Genomic DNA, 18333 nt, shown 5'->3' on the forward strand with positions numbered 1-18333 from the left:
TCACATTCTCTGTGTTGCTACTGTACATATTACACAGTTAGGTGTGTATGTGCATGAATGAATACATGTTTTTCTAACACTAACAAGTGGTTCATTTGATCAGAATTTTAGTAAAAAAAAAAAAAGTTGAATCCCATAATGGAAAAATGGATAATGCCCTGTTTTTGGTACACTGGTGGAGGTGGTGTAGTCGCTAAGTCATGTCTGACTCTCGAGATCCCATGGACTGAAGCCCGCCAGGCTCCTCTGTCCATGGGATTTCCCAGGCAAGAATAGTGGAGTGGGTTGCCATTTCCTTCTCCAGGGGATCTTCCCCCTCCCAGGGATTGAACCCAGGTTTCCTGCATTGTATGCAGTCTCCTGCATTGCAGCTGGATTCTTTACTGCCACCAGGGAAGCCCACTTTTGGTATATTCTGTGCTATCAATTACATAAATAATACAGTACATGCTCAATTTAGAAACGAGAAAAAGATATTAGATTCATTCTGAGTACCATTAACATACACAGATAACTGTTTAAAATATGTTCAAACTTCATGCAATATATGTAATCACAAATATTTAGTCTTTTACCAAAGTGGGATGATATATAATGTTCTGCAAACTTTCTAATACACTATAAGCCTATTAATGTAATTCTAAATCATTTGTAAATACCAAATGGCATTACTATCATATTTATGAAATTTTAATTAGCTGATTTCCTATTTGTGTATTTAGATTCCTTAAATTTTTCCTGTGATAAACAAAACCAGAATAAGTACTGAGTACTCTGATGATTATATTAAATATCTTTGATCATTTGGGTTCAACTTTGGTGAAATATTTTGCCATGGGGCTTTCTATTAATGATTCACAGTTTTGTTTTGCTATCAATGTAAGTGTAATGTAGTCATGTTATGTCTTGCTAAATCTTCTCCATCTACCTAAAGATCAAGATGGTATTTTACATTATCCTCTAAAGGTTTTGTTTTTTTTTTCACTTTGCTTTTAAGTCTATAATCCAAATATAGTTGAGTTTTATAAGAACAGTTCAAATTAAGTTTTTTATATGAGCACTCAACTATTTACCAATTACTGAAAATCTCAACCATTCCACATTACTGTGCTAATTTTGTCATGAATCAGGCATTCTGATACCTGCTTTTTTACTCTTATGTTCCACTGGCCTATCTGTTTTTTTAAATAGTTCCTTTTGCCCACATTTCCTCCTTTCTTTCTGGGACTCCAGTAAAACACAAATGAGATTTCTCTGTATCTTCTATGAGTCTTATCCTTCTGTACAGTATATCCTCTATTTTTCCTCTTAAAGCTTCTACTTTCATAGCTTTCTCTGAACTATATTTTCCAGCTCACTAATGCTCACTTCTCATTTGTCTGCTAAACTTGCACGCTGAATGAATTTCAGGTATTTTATTTTCTGATTCAAAAACATGTCTAAAAAGAAAATAAAAGCCTGTCCAGTTCTTTTTCAATCTGCCTTGTCGCTTTTTTATATTAATAGCTTCCAGTTTCCCACCATTATTTACTATCTTTGCTTTTGTTTTTCAACTTGCTAAGTATGATGGCTTTCTGTGTTTGATAATTCCAGTAAACCAAGACATTTTGGTCTGCCTATTGTCTGCTGGTTCTGTTGCTTCTTCCTCTTGATGCCATGTGAGTGAGTGAGAAAGAGAGAGAATCTGGTTATATTTATGAGTTGAATACTGTATGCAAAAAATTATTATATGACTAAATTTCAGAACTAGGATAATTATACCTTCTCCAAGAGGATTTCTGTTTCTTCTAGGGAGCTGTGGGCATTAACAATTTATATATCTTAATCCAGGCTGTATCACTAACAGGATACAGTATCAGGATGCAAATTCATTAGAGGGTGTAAAGTATTTATTAAAAAAATATTCCTACTATAAACACCAACTTCTTATACAACTTGTATCCAAGAGAATATACACAGTTTTTATACTTAGGTTAATAACTATATCAGTTAGAAAAATCACTCTCTTATGACATAGCTTACAATTTAAAAGATGCAACAACTGTCACAACAGTTGATAGAGCAACTTCAATGGCTGTTTTTAAACATTACCTGTTTAACTCTTAGGTTTAACAGGTAATCATCCAATCTACAAATATTGATAATTTCATTATTTTCTTTTCAATTTCTATACCTCTATTGCATGTACTGTTCCATTATAATAGGAAATACTTTGATCAATTAAACCCTTATCCACATGAAAGTGGATGGGGAGCTTTTAGATATGGATGGCTAACTGTACTACACCATAAATATAAGGGACTCCAGCAACTGCAAATTTTGGTATTCAGAGGAGGTACTGGAATCAATCCATTGTAGATACCTAAGGATCACTGTACATTCAAATTATGTCAGCCATTTACATAAAATAATTACTGGCGGGGGGATCAAAATGGTGGAGGAGTATGACAGGAAGCTCACCTTTCCTAACAAAAACATTAAAAACACATCTACGAGTGGAATGACTGAAAACGGAACATGTACTGAAAGCCAGCGGGAGACCTCAGACTCTTCAAAGGGTAAGAAAACCTCCACGTAACTGGGCAGGACAAAAGGAAAAGGAAACAGAGATGAAGCCTGCACCCAGGAAGGAGCTGTGGAGGCAAGTTTCCCACCCCCTGGGCAGTCCCTCGCCAGCACAGAGATCAGCCTAGATGGAGGGAGCTTCAGAGGCTAGGAGTAGAGCGCAGCGTTGGCAGAGGGCACAACAGTAACGCGAACAGAGGCTGGCACTGCCGCCCTGCACTTCCCGCCTAAGATGCTCACACGCTGGTGAAGTTGGGGGTTAAGTACTAAAGTACAGGCTTCAGAGGTCAGACGCAGGGAGGGGACCAGGGTTGGCTGCCTGGAGACAGCCTGAAGAAGCTGGACGGCAGCAACAGAGCAGGTACTCAGAAGAAGCTGGGGCTGATGAGAGACGAAGTGCCATTGTTGAGGGGGTGTGCATGGGAAGAGGGGTGAGACCACCGTAAGAGCTCCTTTCCCTGTGACCACTTGGCAACAGGACACTACCCGCAGCAGTTCTGGGGGCAGGCGCAAGTCACTGCAGCCATCCTAGGCCCCAGAGGTGGCTATGAACTGCCACTACAAGACCTAACAGCAGGTGCCAAGCACTGCCACCACCATCCTGGGAGTGTGTGGATAGCAGCTGCCCACAGGAGACCCATGAGCAGTGCCAAGCTCTGGCCCTGCTGTCCCAGGAGTGTGCAGACAGCCACCACCCCCAGGAGACCCAAGAGCAGGTGTCGAAGACTGCCCCCTTTGTCCTATGTGCGCACAAGGGCCTCTGAATCTGCACACCACGTATCAAGGGGGTGACGGCCAGCATACACTGAGGAAAGAGACAGCATCCAAACAAAGCAGCCCCCTGACTCTGGAAAAGATGGCAGAGTAGAAGGACGTGAGCTCACCTCTTCTCATGAAGGGGCTTCCTTGCTGTCTCAGACGATAAAGATCCTGCCTGCAATGTACAAGGCCAGGGCTAGATTCCTGGGTTGGAAAGATCCCCTGGAGAAGGGAATGGCTATCCACTCCAGTATTCATGCCTGGAGAGTATAATGGACAGAGAAGTCTAGAAAGCTAAAGACCATAGGGTTGCAAAGAGTCAGACACAACTGAGCGACTAACACTTTCACATCTCATGAAAACACCAAAATCACAACTCCTAAACAATCATCTACAAATCAGTGGAACCTACCAAAAAAGGTATTTTACAATCAAGTCAAAAAGATGGTGGAGTAGAAGGACATGCGCTCATCTTCTCTTGCAAGAACACCAAAATCACAACTAGCTGCTGAACAATCATTGACAGGAGAATGTTGGAACCCACCAAAAAAAGATACTCCATATCCAAGGGCAAAGGAGAAGCTGCAGCAAGACAGCAGGAGGGGTGCAATCATGTTTAAAATCAAACTTCATGCCTGTCAGAGACTCCTGGAAGGCACAGAGAAAACCTTTTGCACATTAAGATGCAGGGAAAGGAACAGTGATACCCAGGAGAGACTGAGCCAGACCTGCCTGTGACTGTCTGAGGGTCTCCTGTGGAGGCACTGGTCAGCAGTCGCCTGCTGAGGGGTCAGGAACACTGACAGCAGCAGTCCTAGGAGGTGTGGGGTGTGGCATAAATCCTCCCGAGGAGGCTGCCACTGCATGCTAAGTCACTTTGGTCATATCCGACTCTTTGCCACCCTATGGACTGTAGCCCTCCAGACTCCTCTGTTCATGGGATTCTTCAGGCAAGAATACTGGAGTGGGTTGCCACTTCCTCCTGCAGGGAAAATTCCCAACCCAGGGACTGAACCCCCGTCTCTCATGTCTCTTGCACTGGCAGGCAGGTCCTTTACCACTAGCACCATCCCCCATCTGGGAAGAGCTGCCAGGTGGGCAATACATAAACGGGAGAACAGTTATACCAAAGAAGTTCTCATGCTGCTGCAAAAGTTCTAGGCTCCACAAAAGACTTCCCAACCTGGGGATTTGGTAAAGAGACTGAGAATCCCACAGGAATTTGACTTTGAAGGCCAGTGGGATTTGATCACGGAACTCCCACAGGACTGGGGAAACAGACTTTGGAGGACACAAACAAAACCTTGTGTGCACCAGGACCCAGGAGAAAGGAGCAGTGACCCCACAAGAGACTGAGCCAGACTTGCCTGGGAGTGTCCAGGAGTCTCTGGTGGAGACGTGGGTTGACTGAGACCTGCCGCGGGGTCAGGGACACTGACAGCCGCAATCCTGGGAGGCACGCCGTGTGGCGTTAGGTCTTCTAAAGGAGGTCGCCATTACCACCATTACCCCTACCACAGATTAAGGCCAAACTACAGGCAGAGAGCACAGCCCCACCCGTCAGCAGAAAACTGGATTAAAGACTTACTGAGCAGGGCCTTGCCCACCAGAGGAAGACCTACTTTTCTTCACAGCCAGTCCCTCCCACCAGGAAGTTTGCACAGGCCTCTTACCCACATCCGTCAGAGGGTAAACAGAATGAAAACCAAAATCCCAGAAAACTAATCAAAATGATCACATGGATCACAGCTTTGTTAACTTAATCAAACTATGAGCCATACAGTGTAGGACCACCCAAGACTGATGGTGGAGAGTTCTGACAAAACGTGGTCCACTGGAGGAGGGAATGGCAAACCACTTCAGCATTCTTATCTTGAGAACCCCAAGAACAGTATGAAAAGGCAAAAAGATATGGCACTGAAAGATAAAACCCCCAGGTCAGTAGGTGTCCAATATGCTACCAGAGAAGAGTAGAAAAATAGCTCCAGAAGGAATGAAGAGGCTGAGTCAAACCAGAAATGAAGCCCAGTTGTGGATATGTCTGGTGGTGAAAGTAAAGAACAATACTGCAAAGGAACCTGGAATGTTAGGTCCATGAATCAAGGTGAATTGGAAGCAGTCAAACAGGAGATGGCAAGAGTGAACACTGACAATTTAGCAATCATTGAACTAAAATCTCCAGGAGTTGGTGATGGACAGGGAGGCCTGGCATGCTGTGATTTATGGGGTTGCAAAGTCGGACACAACTGAGCGACTGAACTAAAATGGATGGAAATGGTTGAATTTTAATTCAGATGACTATTCTATCTACTACTGTGGGCAAAAATCCATTAGAAGAAATGGAGTAGCCTGCAGAGTCAAAAAATGAGTTCATCCTGCAGTATTGGGCGCACTCTAAAAAATGACAGGAAAATCTCAGTTCATTTTCAAGGCAAACCAATATCATAGTAATCCAAGTTTATGCCCCAACCACAAATGCTGACGAAGCTGAAGTTGAACGGTTCTATGATGACCTACAAGACTTGCTAGAACTAACACACACACACACACACACACACACACACACACACAAAGATGTCCTTTTCATCATAGAAGTCTGGAATGCAAAAGCAGGAAGTTAAGAGATATTTGGAATAACAGGCAAGTTTGGTCTTGGAGTACAAAATGAAGCAGGGCACAGGCTAACAGAGCTCTGCACAGAGAACGCACGGGTCATAGCAAACACCCTCTTCCAACAACACAACAGACGACTCTACACATGGACATCACCAGATGGTCAATACCAAAATTAGACTGATTAGATTCTTTGCAGCCTAGGTGGAGAAGCTCTATACAGTCAGCAAAAACAAGATCAGGAGCTTACTGTGGCTCAGATCACAAACTCCATATTGCAAAATTCAGGCTTAAACTGAAGAAGGTAGGGAAAACCACTAGGTCATTCAGTTATAAGCTAAATCAGATCCCTTATGATTTATACAGTAGAAGTGACAAATAGATGCAAGGGATTAGATCTGATATATGAGTGCCAGAAGAGCTATGGACAGAGGTTTGCAACACCGTAAATGAGGCAGTGACCAAAATCACCCCCAAGAAAAAATGCCACAAGGCAAAACTGTTGTCTGACCAGGCCTTACAAATAGCTAAGAAAAGAAGAGAAGTGAAGGCAAAGGAGAAAAGGAAAGATAAACCCATCTGAATGGAGAGTTACAAAGACTATCAAGGAGAGAGAAGAAAACCTTCTTAAGTGATGAATGCAAAGAAACAGAGGAAAACAATAGAATGGGAAGGACTAGAGACCGCTTCAAGAAAATTAGAGATACCAAAAGAACATTTAATGCAAAGATGGACACAATAAAGGACAGAAAGGGTATGGGACCTAACAGAAGCACAAGATATTAACAACAGGTGGCAAGAATACACAGGAGAACTATACAAAAAAGATCTTAATGACTCAGATAAACACGAAGGTGTGATCACACATCTAGAGCCAAACATTCTGGAGTGTGAACTCAAGTGGGCCTTAGAAAGCATTACTATGAACAAAGCTAGTGGAAGTGATGGAATTCCAGCTGAGCTATTTCAAATCCTAAATGATGATGCTGTGAAAGTGCTGCACTCAATATGCCAGCAAATTTGGAGAACTCAGCAGTGGCCACAGGAGTGGAAAAGGCCACTTTTCAGTTTTCATTCCAATTCCAAAGAAGGGTAGTGCCAAAGGATGTTCAAACTACTGCACAACTGTACTCATTTCATATGCTAGAAAGGTAATGCTCAAAATCCTTCAGGTTCAGCTTCACCTGTATGTGAATGGAGAGGTTTCAAATGTACAACCTGAGTTTACAAAAGGCAGAGGAACCAGAGATCAAATTGCGAACATCCGTTGGATCACAGAAAGAGAATTCCAGAAAAACATCTGCTTCATTGACTATGCTAAAGCCTTTGACTGTGTGGATCACAACAAACTGTGGAAAACTTTTAAAGAGATGGGAATACCAGACCATTTTACCTGCCTCCTGAGAAACCAGTATGCAGGTCAAGAAGCAACAGTTAGAAATGAACATGAAACAATGGACTGGTTCAAAATTGGTAAAGGAGTACATCAAGGCTGTATACTGTCACCCTGTTTATTTAACTTCTATTTATAGTATATCAGGCAAAATGCAGGGCTGGATGAAGCGCAAGCTGGAATCAAGATTGCTGGGAGTAATATCAGTAACCTCACATATGCAGATGACACCATCCTAATGGCAGATAGCAAAGAGGAACTAAAAAGCCTCTTGATGAGGGTGAAAGAAGAGAGTGAAAAAGCTGGCTTAAAACTCAACTTTCAAAAAATGAAGATCAAGGCACCTGCCACTTCATGGCAGATAGATGGGAAAACAAGGGAAACAGTGACAGACTTTATTTTCTTGGGCCCCCAAACCACTGCAGATGGTGACTGCAGCCATGAAATTAAAGGGGGCTTGCTCCTTGGAAGAAAAGCTATGACAAAACTAGACAACATTAAAAAGCAGAGATGTCACTTTGTCAACAAAAGGTCTATAGTCAAAGGTACTTTTTTTCTGGTAGCTATGTATTGATGTGAGAGTTGGACCATAAAGAAGGCTAAGCGCTGAAGAATTGATTCTCAAGCTGTGGTGCTGGAGAATACTCCTGAGAGTCCCTTGGACTGCAGAGAGATCAAACCAGTCAATCCTAAAGGAAATCAACCCTGAATATTCACTGGAAGGACTGAGCTGAAGCTGGACCTCCAATACTTTGGTCACCTGATGCAAAGAGCCAACTTATTGGAAAAGACCCTGATGCTGGTAAAGACTGAGGGCAAGAGGAGAAGGGGCAACAATGGATTAGATGGTTGGATGCTATCATTGACTCATTGTACATGAATTTGAGCAAACTCTGGGAGGCAGAGCAGGACAGGAGAGCCTGCCATGCTGCAGTCATGGGGTCGCAAAGAGTCAGACATGACTAAATCACTGAACTACAACAACAACAACAAAAACAAAAATCATGAGTCCCGCTTGGTGCTCCTTGCCTGCCATCTGTGCGCCCAGTCCACGAGGCCAGCCCAGTTCTCCCGGTCCGCACTGCCCGCCAGCCAGCCGGTCCCCCACCACAACCACAGATGCCATCAAGAAGAAGATGCAGATGTTAAAACTGGACAAGGAGAATGCCTTCGACCGCGCAGAGCAGGCCAAGGCCGACAAGAAGCAAGCTGAGGACCGCTACAAGCAGCTAGAAGAGGAGCAGCAGGCCCTCCAGAAAAAGTTCAAAGGGATGGAGGACGAGGTGGAAAGTATTCTGAGTCACTGAAGGATGCCCAGGAGAAGCTGGAGCAGGCTGAGAAGAAAGCCACTGACGCTGAGGCAGATGTGTACTCCCTGAACCGCCGCATTCAGCTGGTAGAGGAGGAGCTGGATCGGGTGCAGGAGCATCTGGCTACAGCCCTGCAGAAGCTGGAGGAGGCTGAGAAGGCAGCTGATGAGAGGGAGAGAGGAATGAAGGTCATCGAAAACCGAGCTATGAAGGATGAGGAAAAGATGGAGCTGCAGGAGATGCAGCTGAAGGAGACCAAGCACATTACTGAGGACTCACACCGCAAATATGAGGAGGTGGCCAGGAAGCTGGTGATCCTGGAAGGAGAGCTGGAGCACTCCGAAGAGAGAGCTGAGGTGGCTGAGAGCTGAGCCAGGTGGCTGGAGGAGGAACTTCGAACCATGGATCAGGCCCTCAAGTCCCTGATGGCCTCAGAGGAGGAGTATTCCACCAAAGAAGATAAATATGAAGAGGAGATCAAACTGCTGGAGAAGCCAAAGGAGGCTGAGACCTGAGCGGAGTTTGCTGACAGGTTGGTGGCACAGTTGGAGAAAATGATCGATGACCTGGAAGAGACCTTGGCCAGTGCCAAGGAGAACGTGAAGATCCGCCAGACCCTTGACCAGACAGTGCTGGAGCTCAACAACCTCTGAGGGCTGGCCCTGCCCCCAGCCAGGATAGCTGCCACCCCAACCAATAAAACTGATGTTACCAGCAAAACAACAACAAAAACCACTAGTACTGAAATTGAAACAATGATTAAAAACTTCAAACTAACAAAAGTACAGGACCAGATGCCTTCACAGATGAATACTATCAGTTAGAGAAGAGTTAACACCTGTTCTTCTGAAAGACTTTTCAAAAAACTGCAGAGGAAGGAACATTTCCAAGCTCATTCTACAAGGCGACCATCACCCTGACAGAAAAACCAAAGATACCACAAAACAAGAAAATTACAGTCATCATCACTGATGAACATAGAGGCAAAACTACTCAACAAATTCTAGCAAACTGAATGCAACAGTACATTAACAGCACTATACATCATGATCAAGTGGGACTTATCCCAGGAATGCAAAGATGCTTCAATATCCACAAATCAATCAGTGTGATACACCACATCAACATATTGACAAATAAAAACCATATGATCTTCACAATAGATGCAGAAAAAACGTTTGATAATATTCAACACCCATTGATGATAAAAACTCTCCAGAAAGTGGGCATAGAGGGACTTACCTCAACATATTTAATGCTATATACTGACTAGCATTATAAAGCAAGAAAACAGGAAAGGGTTAACATACTTGAAAAATAGGGCAACCACAAATCAAAAACATACAACAATTTCACAAAAACCTAAAAGAAGAGGAACACAAGCATAAGATAAAATCCTCAAACCACAAGAAGAATAACAAAAAAGAAAAGAAACAAAGAGAAAACAAAGAATCACCTGGGAAACAAGGTTTGAGATGGCAATATATGTATCAATGAAAGAAAGTCACTATGAAAGTGAAAGTTGTTCAGTTGTGTCTGACTCTTTGGGACCCCATGGACTATACAGGCCACAGAATTCTCCAGGCCAGAATACTGGAGTGCTTAGCTGTTCCCTTCTCCAGGGGATCTTCCCAACCCAGGGATTAAACCCAGGTCTCCTGCACTGCAGGCAGATTCTTTACCAGCTAAGCCACCAGGGAAGCCTATGTATCAATAATTACCTTAAATGTCAATGGACTGAATGCTGCAATCAAAAGACACAAAGTGGCAGACTGGGTAAAAAAAAATAAAACAAGAGCCTACAATACTGCTGCCTACAAGAGACCCTCTTTAGGGTAAAGGACACATAGATTAAAAGTGAGGGGATGGAAAAAAATATTTCATGCAAACAGAAATGACAAGAAAATGGGACTTGCAAAACTCTCATTAGACAAATAGACTTTAAAATAAAGACTATAAAGAAAGATAAAGAAGGACATTATAAAATGACAAAAGGATCAATACAAAAGAGGACATCACACTCACCAACTTTTACACACCTAATACAGGATCACCCAAATACATAAAACAAATACATCTTTTAGGGCTTCCCAGGTGGCTCAGTGGTAAAGAACCCACCTGCCAGGCAGGGGAGACAGTTTGGGTGGCGAAGATCCCCTGGAGAAGGAAACAGGAACCCACTACAGTATTATTGCCTGGGACATCCCATGGACAGAGATGCTTGGCGGGATTTCCCCTGGCATGGGTTTCAGAAGAGTTGGACACAGCTTAGCAACTAAACAACAACAACAACAATATTGGACATAAAGGGAGACATTGAGGGGAACACAATAATAGCAGAAGACTTAAGACCCCACTCACATCTTCTAGACAAGGAATTAATAAGGCAACAGAGATCCTAAATGATAAAATAGAACCATTAGACTGACATTTCATCCAAAGGAAACAGAATATACGTTCCTTTTAAGTGCACATGGAACTTTCTCTAGGACTGACCACATACTAGGGCACAAAACTATCATTGATAAATTTAAGAGTACAGAAATTACTTCAAGCATTTTCTCTGACCACAATGATACAAAACTAGAAATCAACCATGGGGAAAAAATGAGGAAAAAGCAATTACATGGAGACTAAATAAAAAGGTACTAAAAAAAACAACAGTTCAACAAGGAAATAAAAATGGAAATTAAAAAATACCTTGAGACAAACGACGATGAAAACACAACCATTAAAAAAAAAAACAAAAAACATGGGACACAGTCAAGAGCAGTTCTTAGAGGGAAGTTTATAGGAATACAAACCTTCATCAAAAAAACAAGAAAAACCTCAAATGAACAACCTAACCTATGACCAAAAAGAATTAGAAAAAACAAGAAGAAACAAAGGTGGAACAAGGGTGCCCCAAATGGATTAAAGATTTAAATGTTAGTCTGGACACTATAAAACTCCTATAGGAAAATGTAGGCAGAACCTTCTTTGACATAAATCACAGCAATATTTTTTGGATCCACTTCTTAAGAGTAATGAAAAGAAAAACAAAGATAAACAAATGGTACCTAATTAAACTTAAAAGTTTTGCACACCAAGGGAAATCATAAACAAAACAAAAAGACAACCTAGGAGAAAATATTTGCAAACTATGTGACCAATGTAGTTTTTCCAGTAGTCATGTACAGATGTGAAAGTTGGACCATAAAGAAGGCTGAGTGCTGAAGAACTGATGCTTTCAATTGTGGTGCTAGAGAAGACTCGAGAGAGTCCCTTGGACTACAAAGAGATCAAACTAGTCAATCCTAAAGGAAATCAACCCTGAATATTCACTGGAAGGACCAATTCTGAAGCTGAAGATCCAATATTTTGGTCACCTGATGTGACAAGCTGGAAAAGACCCTGATGCTGGGAAAGACCGAGGACAGAGAAAGAAGAGGGTAGTAGAAGATGAGATGGTTAGACAGCATCACTGACTCAATGGACATGAATTTGAGCAAACTCTTGGAGACAGTGCAAGACAGGGGAGCCTGGCATGCTGCAGTCCATGGGGTTGCAAAGAGTCAGACATGACTTAAGTGATTGAACAACAACATGACCAACAAGGAATTAATTTCCAAAATAAACATGCTCTTGGATTGGAAGAATTAATATCGTTAAAATGACAATACTACCCAAAGCAATTTATAGATTTAAGGCAACCCCAATCAAATTACCTATGTCATTTTTTCATACAATGAGAACAAAGAATCTGAAAATTTACATGGAAACACAGAAGACCCAGAAATACTACAGCAATCCTTGACTGGGGAGAGAGGGGAAGCAGGAGGTATAACTCTCCCAGATTTCAGATAATACTACAAAGGCATTGTAATTAAAACGGTGTAGTATTGGTACAAAACCAGTCATGCGGATCAATGGAACAGATTAGAGAGTCCAGAAATAAACTTGTACACCTATGGTTAATTATTCTTTGACAAAGGCTGCAAGAATATAAAACAAGAAAAAGTCTCTTCAGTAAGTGGCACTGGGAAAGTTGGACAGCTGCATGTAAATCAATGCAATTAGAACGCACCATCACACCATGCACAAAAGTAATCTCAAAATGGCTTAAAGACTTAAACATAACTTTAACATGACACCATAAAATTCCTTATGAAAAAAACATAGGCAAAACATTCTCTGACACAGTACCAATATTTTCTTAGGTCAGCCTCCCAAGGCAATAGAAATAAAAACAAAAATAAACAAATGGGACCTAACCCCAAGCTTTTGCACAGCAAAGGAAGCCATAAAAAAAGTAAGTAAATGAAAAGACAACCTACAGAACGGGAGAAAATATTTGCAAATGATGTGCCAGACAAGGGCTATTTAATCTCTAAAATACACAATAATAAAAATCGCAAACCAATAAAAAAATGGGCAGAACTCAACAGACATTTCTCCAAAGAAGACAAACAGATGACCAGTAGGCACATTAAAAGATGCTCAACATCACTAATTATTAGAGAAATAAAAAATTAAAACTATAATGAGGTACTGGTACCACCTCATACCAGTCAGAATGGCTAGCATTAGAAAGTCTACCAATAACAAATGTGAGAGGATGTGGAAAAAGAGAACCCTCCTACTCTGTGGGTGAGAATGTAAACTGGTGCACCTACTATGGAAAACAGTGTAGAGGTTCCTCAGAAAACTAATATTACCATATGATCCAGACATCTCACACCTGGGCATATGCCCAGACAAAAATATAATTCAAAAAGATAGATGCACCCCTTATGTTCATAGCAGCACTACTCATAATAGCCAAAACATGGAAATAATCTCAATGTCACTGACCGATGAACTGATAAATATGTATGCATACTTACATACACAATGGGGTACTACTCAGCTATAAAAAATAATGAAATAATGCCATTTGCAGTAACTGGTGCAAGTAGAGATATCACACTGAGTGACATAGTCAGAAAGAGAAAGACCATATATCACTTACACATGGTATCTAAAATATGGCACAAATGAACCTATCTGCAAAACAGAAACAGACTCACAGACATAACAGAACAGATTTGTAGTTGCCAAGGGAGAGGTGGGTGGGAGAGGAGGGAAGGACAGGAAGTTTGGGATTAGCAGATGTAAACTCTTAAACAGAGGAAGTATAAACAACAACATCCTACTGTACAGCACAGGAAACTGTATTCAACATCTTGTGATAAACAATAATGGAAAAGAATGTTTTAAAAAGAATGTACATGTATAACTGAGTGACGCTGCTAAAAATCATGACACTGTAAATCAACTATACTTCAATTAAACAAAATTAAATTGTTTTTTTAAAAAAGATAACATTCACAGATAAAAGTTAACAACAGATTGCAAATATGTCCAAAGGGCCAAAATAAATTTAGGATGTTTTATCCACTTACCACATTCAGAAAGTTTCAACTTCACTGGCATGCAACCCTTTATACTATAGCCTCAACCTGAGAGTCATTTGTGACTTTGGAGTACACCTTGTATTCTAAACAACTCCCTGTAACAAATGACTTGACCAAAACTAGTAAGTATGGATATTCATCTTCCTTTGCTTCTACAAACCACTCTAAGCTCACTATCAAACATGAAGACATGGTCCAAATTTCAAAGCAGATATAAGCTGAGAACAGCAGCAAACCAGTAAACAACTTTAAGTAATATCCTTTCAATAAAAGTAGTTACTAATTATTCTCTATTCATCTGGGCTTTCAAGTTATGGTCAAAAGATTCAATATCTTTATATCCTAAAAATTTCTCAGCTAATAGGAACAAAATCTATTTATTCAACTGGAATTTCATTTTTAAAAACATGGTATTTACATAAGACATATGACTGCTGTTTGGTAGAAATATTTTTTTACAAGTCACATTAAGTAAGCCACGTTTGGGAAATGTTATATATACAAGTCTAATTAAGAGACAAAATATAAAATGTATGCTACAAAACAACATGTAAACAGAGATAATGTTCTTTCAATTTAAGATACCCATATTTAAGAAACAATAGGCAACTTTCAGTATTCCTTCCAGGAAAATCGCATGGACAGAGGAGCCTGGTGGGCTACAGTCCCTGGGGTCACAAAGGGGTCACACGACTGAAGCAACCGAGTGTGGCAGCACAGCAGGCACCTCCAAACTCTGCCTCGCTTAGACACTTTGAGAACATCAGAAAGCGACTTAACAGTGTTTTTTTTTTTTAATTTTTTTTTTTATTGCTACTTAACAGTTTTAAAGCAGGGATTTCTTTTGCCTTTATGTAGAGGCAATAGGGTGTAGTGGAAAGGACTCAAGGTTTGGAGTTCAGACTTTGGTTCATTCCTAACTTACCATCTGTGTGTACATGAACAAATTAATTAAGCCTTTCAGTCTGAATATATAAAAGAGGGATATTTTATGAGCTTATTCCACAGATCAGAAATAGCTGAAATACGTCTAGCACAGTAAAATGGTAGCTGTAATTTAAAAATTTTTAATTGCAATGAGATCTTTGTGAGCAAAACAGAAATTTAAATGACAATAACCTTTTCAACTAAATTGACTATTGATATTTAGCAGACTGAGTTAAGGCCCCAGTAGATATATTATAAAAAAAAATTTTTTTTGAGTAACCACAAGAGATGTCAAAAATAGAAATTTTTGAAGACCACAATCTTGAGAAAGGCAAAACACAGGTATGGGAATCAAACTTGGATGGTGTGTTGAATCTTACTTCTCCCAGTGGGTAAAAGAAGTTACATTAAATTATCTGCTCATTTTTAACTCTAAAGATACATGGAACTAAGTAAAGTGGTTGAGAGTGAAAGCTGTGAAGGCAGATTGCCTGGATTTCCTAGTCTTTAAGCATGTTTCTTCTCTACAAAATGGGAATAATAATATCTATCTATCTCAGATGTTCTCTCTTGCCATCTTCTGCTTGACCATGTCCAATTTACCCTGATTCACATACCTAACAGTCCAGGTTCCTGTCTTAGGAATCAGTGAACTAAAGTGGATGGGAATGGGGGAATTTAATTCAGATGAGAAGAACTGCCCTCATAGTCAACAGAAGAGTTGAAAATGCAGTATTTGGGTGCAATCTCAAAAATGATAGAATAATCTGAGTTTGTTTTCAAGGCAAACCATTCAACATCACAGTAACCCAAATCTATCCCCAACCACTAATGCCAAAGAAGCCTATTGAATGGTTCTATGAAGACTTCAAGACCTTCCAGAACTAACACCAAAGAAAGATGTCCTTTTCATCACTGGGGACTAGAATGCAAAAGTGGAAAGTCAAGAGATACCTGGAGTAAGAGGAAAGTTTATTTGAGTACAAAATGAAGCAGGGGAAAGGTTAAGAGTACTGCCAAGAAAACACACTGGTCATAGCAAACACCCTCTTTCAACAACACAAGAGATGACTCTACACATGGACATCACCAGATGGTCAATACAGAAATCAGACTGATTACATTCTTTGCAGTTGAAGATTGAAAAGTTCTATACAGCTGGCAAAATCAAGACCCAGAGCTGACTGTGGCTCAGATCATTCAGACTTAAATCGAAAAAAGTAGGGAAAACCACTAGGCTCTTCAGGTATGACCTAAATAAAATCCCTTGATTATACAGTGGAAGTAACAAACAGGTTCAAGGGATTAGATCTGATATACAGAGTGCCTGAAGAACTATGAATGGACAGAGCTTAGTAAATTTACATAGGAGGTAGTGACCAAAACCACCCCCAAGAAAAAGAAATGTAACAAAGTAAAATGGTTGTCTGACGCCTTACAAATAACTGACAAGAGAAGAGAAAGAAAAAGGAGAAAAGGAATGATATACCAAACTGAATACACAGTTCCAAAGAATAGCAAGGAGAGGTAAGAAAGCCTTCTTAAGTGAACAACGCAAAGAAATAAAGGACAATAGAGTGGGAAAGACTAGAGATGCTTCAAGAAAATTAAGAGATACCAAGAGGGAACATTTCATGCAAAGACTGGCACAATAAAGGACAGAAATGGTATGGACCTAACAGAAGCAGAAGAGATTAAGAAGGTGCACAATTTCACAAAAGAACTATACAAAAAAGGTCTTAATGACCCATATAACCATGATGGTTTGGTCACTCACCTAGAGACAGACATCCTGGAGTGTAAAGTGGGCCTTAAGAAGCATTACTACTAACAAAAGCTAGTGGAATACTGTACACAGAAAATCCTAAAGACACTATCAGAAAATTACTTGAACTAATCTGTGAATCTAGTAAAGTTGCAGGATACAAAATCAATTCACAGAAATCACTTGCATTCCTATATACTAACAATGAAGAATCAGAAAGAGAAATTAAGGAATCAATCCCACTTACCACTGCAACTAAAAGAATAAAATACCTAGGCGTAAACCATACCTAAGAAGACAAAAGAGCTATATACAGAAAACTATAGGACACATCAAAGAAGTCAAAGACGACATAAACAGGTGGAGAGAGACACTATGCTCCTGGGTTGGAAGAATCAATATTGTGAAAATGACTGCAAACCCTATCAAATTACCAATGGCATTTTTCACAGAACTAGAACAAAAAATTTCACAATTTGTAAGGAAATGCAAAAGACCCCAAGTAGCCAAAGCAATCTGGAGGAAGAACAGAGCTGAAGCAATCAACTTACCTGATTTCAAACTATACTACAAAGCTACAGTCATCAAGACAGTATGGTACTGGCACAAAAACAAAAGTATAGACCAATGGAATGAGATAGAAGCCCAGAGATAAATCCACACAAGTATGGGCACCTGATCTTTGAGAAAGGAGGGAAGAATATACACTGGAAAAAAAGTCTCTTCAATAAGTGGTGCTGGAAGAACTGGACAACTATGTGCAAAAGAATGAAATTAGAATACTGCCTGAAACCATACATAAAGACAAACTCAAAATAGACTAAAGACCTAAAATGTAAGACCAGAAACTATAAAACTCTTAGAAGAAAACACAGGCAGAACACTGTATGACATAAATCATAGCAAGATACTTTATGACTCACCTCCTAGAATAATGGAAATAAAAACAGAAATAAATACATGGGGCCTAATTAATCTTAAATGTTTTTGCACAGGAAAGGAAACTATAAACGAGGTGAAAAGACAACCCTCAGAATGGGAGAAAATAATAGCAAATGAAACAACTGACAAAGGATTAATTTCCAAAATACACAAGCAGCTCATACAACTCAATACTAGAAAAACAAACAACACAATCAAAAAGTGGGCAAAAGACCTAGACAGACATTTCTCCAAAGAAGACATACAGATGGCCAATAAGCACATGAAGAGATGCTCAACATCACTTATTAAAGAAATGCAAATCAAAACTACAATAAGGTATCACCTCACACCAGACAGAATGGCTGTAATAAAAAAAATCCACAAGCAACAGTCTGGAGAGTGTTTGGAGAAAAGGGAATCCTCCTACAGTGCTGGTGGGAATGTAAAATGACACAGCCACTATGGAAGACAGGATGGAGATTCCTTAAAAAAAAAAAAAAAAAAAAAAACACAACTAGGAATAAAACCACTGTATGACCCAGCAATACCACTTCTAGGCATATACCCTGAAGAAACCAAAACTGAAAAAGACACGTGTACCCCAAAGTTCACTGTAGCACTATTTACAATAGCCATGACATG

At 40.3% G+C, this 18333-nt stretch overlaps 1 protein-coding gene and 1 pseudogene across 1 annotated transcript in view; one reads left to right on the plus strand and one right to left on the minus strand.

Moving 5' to 3' along the window:
• The window catches only part of TMEM168 (transmembrane protein 168), a 52888-nt gene that overhangs the window by 14332 nt on the left and 20223 nt on the right, over window positions 1-18333 (minus strand). The window lies entirely within an intron of this gene.
• Window positions 1586-18280, plus strand: LOC139035526 (tropomyosin beta chain pseudogene; annotated as a pseudogene).

Source organism: Odocoileus virginianus, chromosome 1 (genome assembly GCF_023699985.2).
Source record: "Odocoileus virginianus isolate 20LAN1187 ecotype Illinois chromosome 1, Ovbor_1.2, whole genome shotgun sequence".
Classification (NCBI taxonomy): Eukaryota; Metazoa; Chordata; class Mammalia; order Artiodactyla; family Cervidae; genus Odocoileus; species Odocoileus virginianus.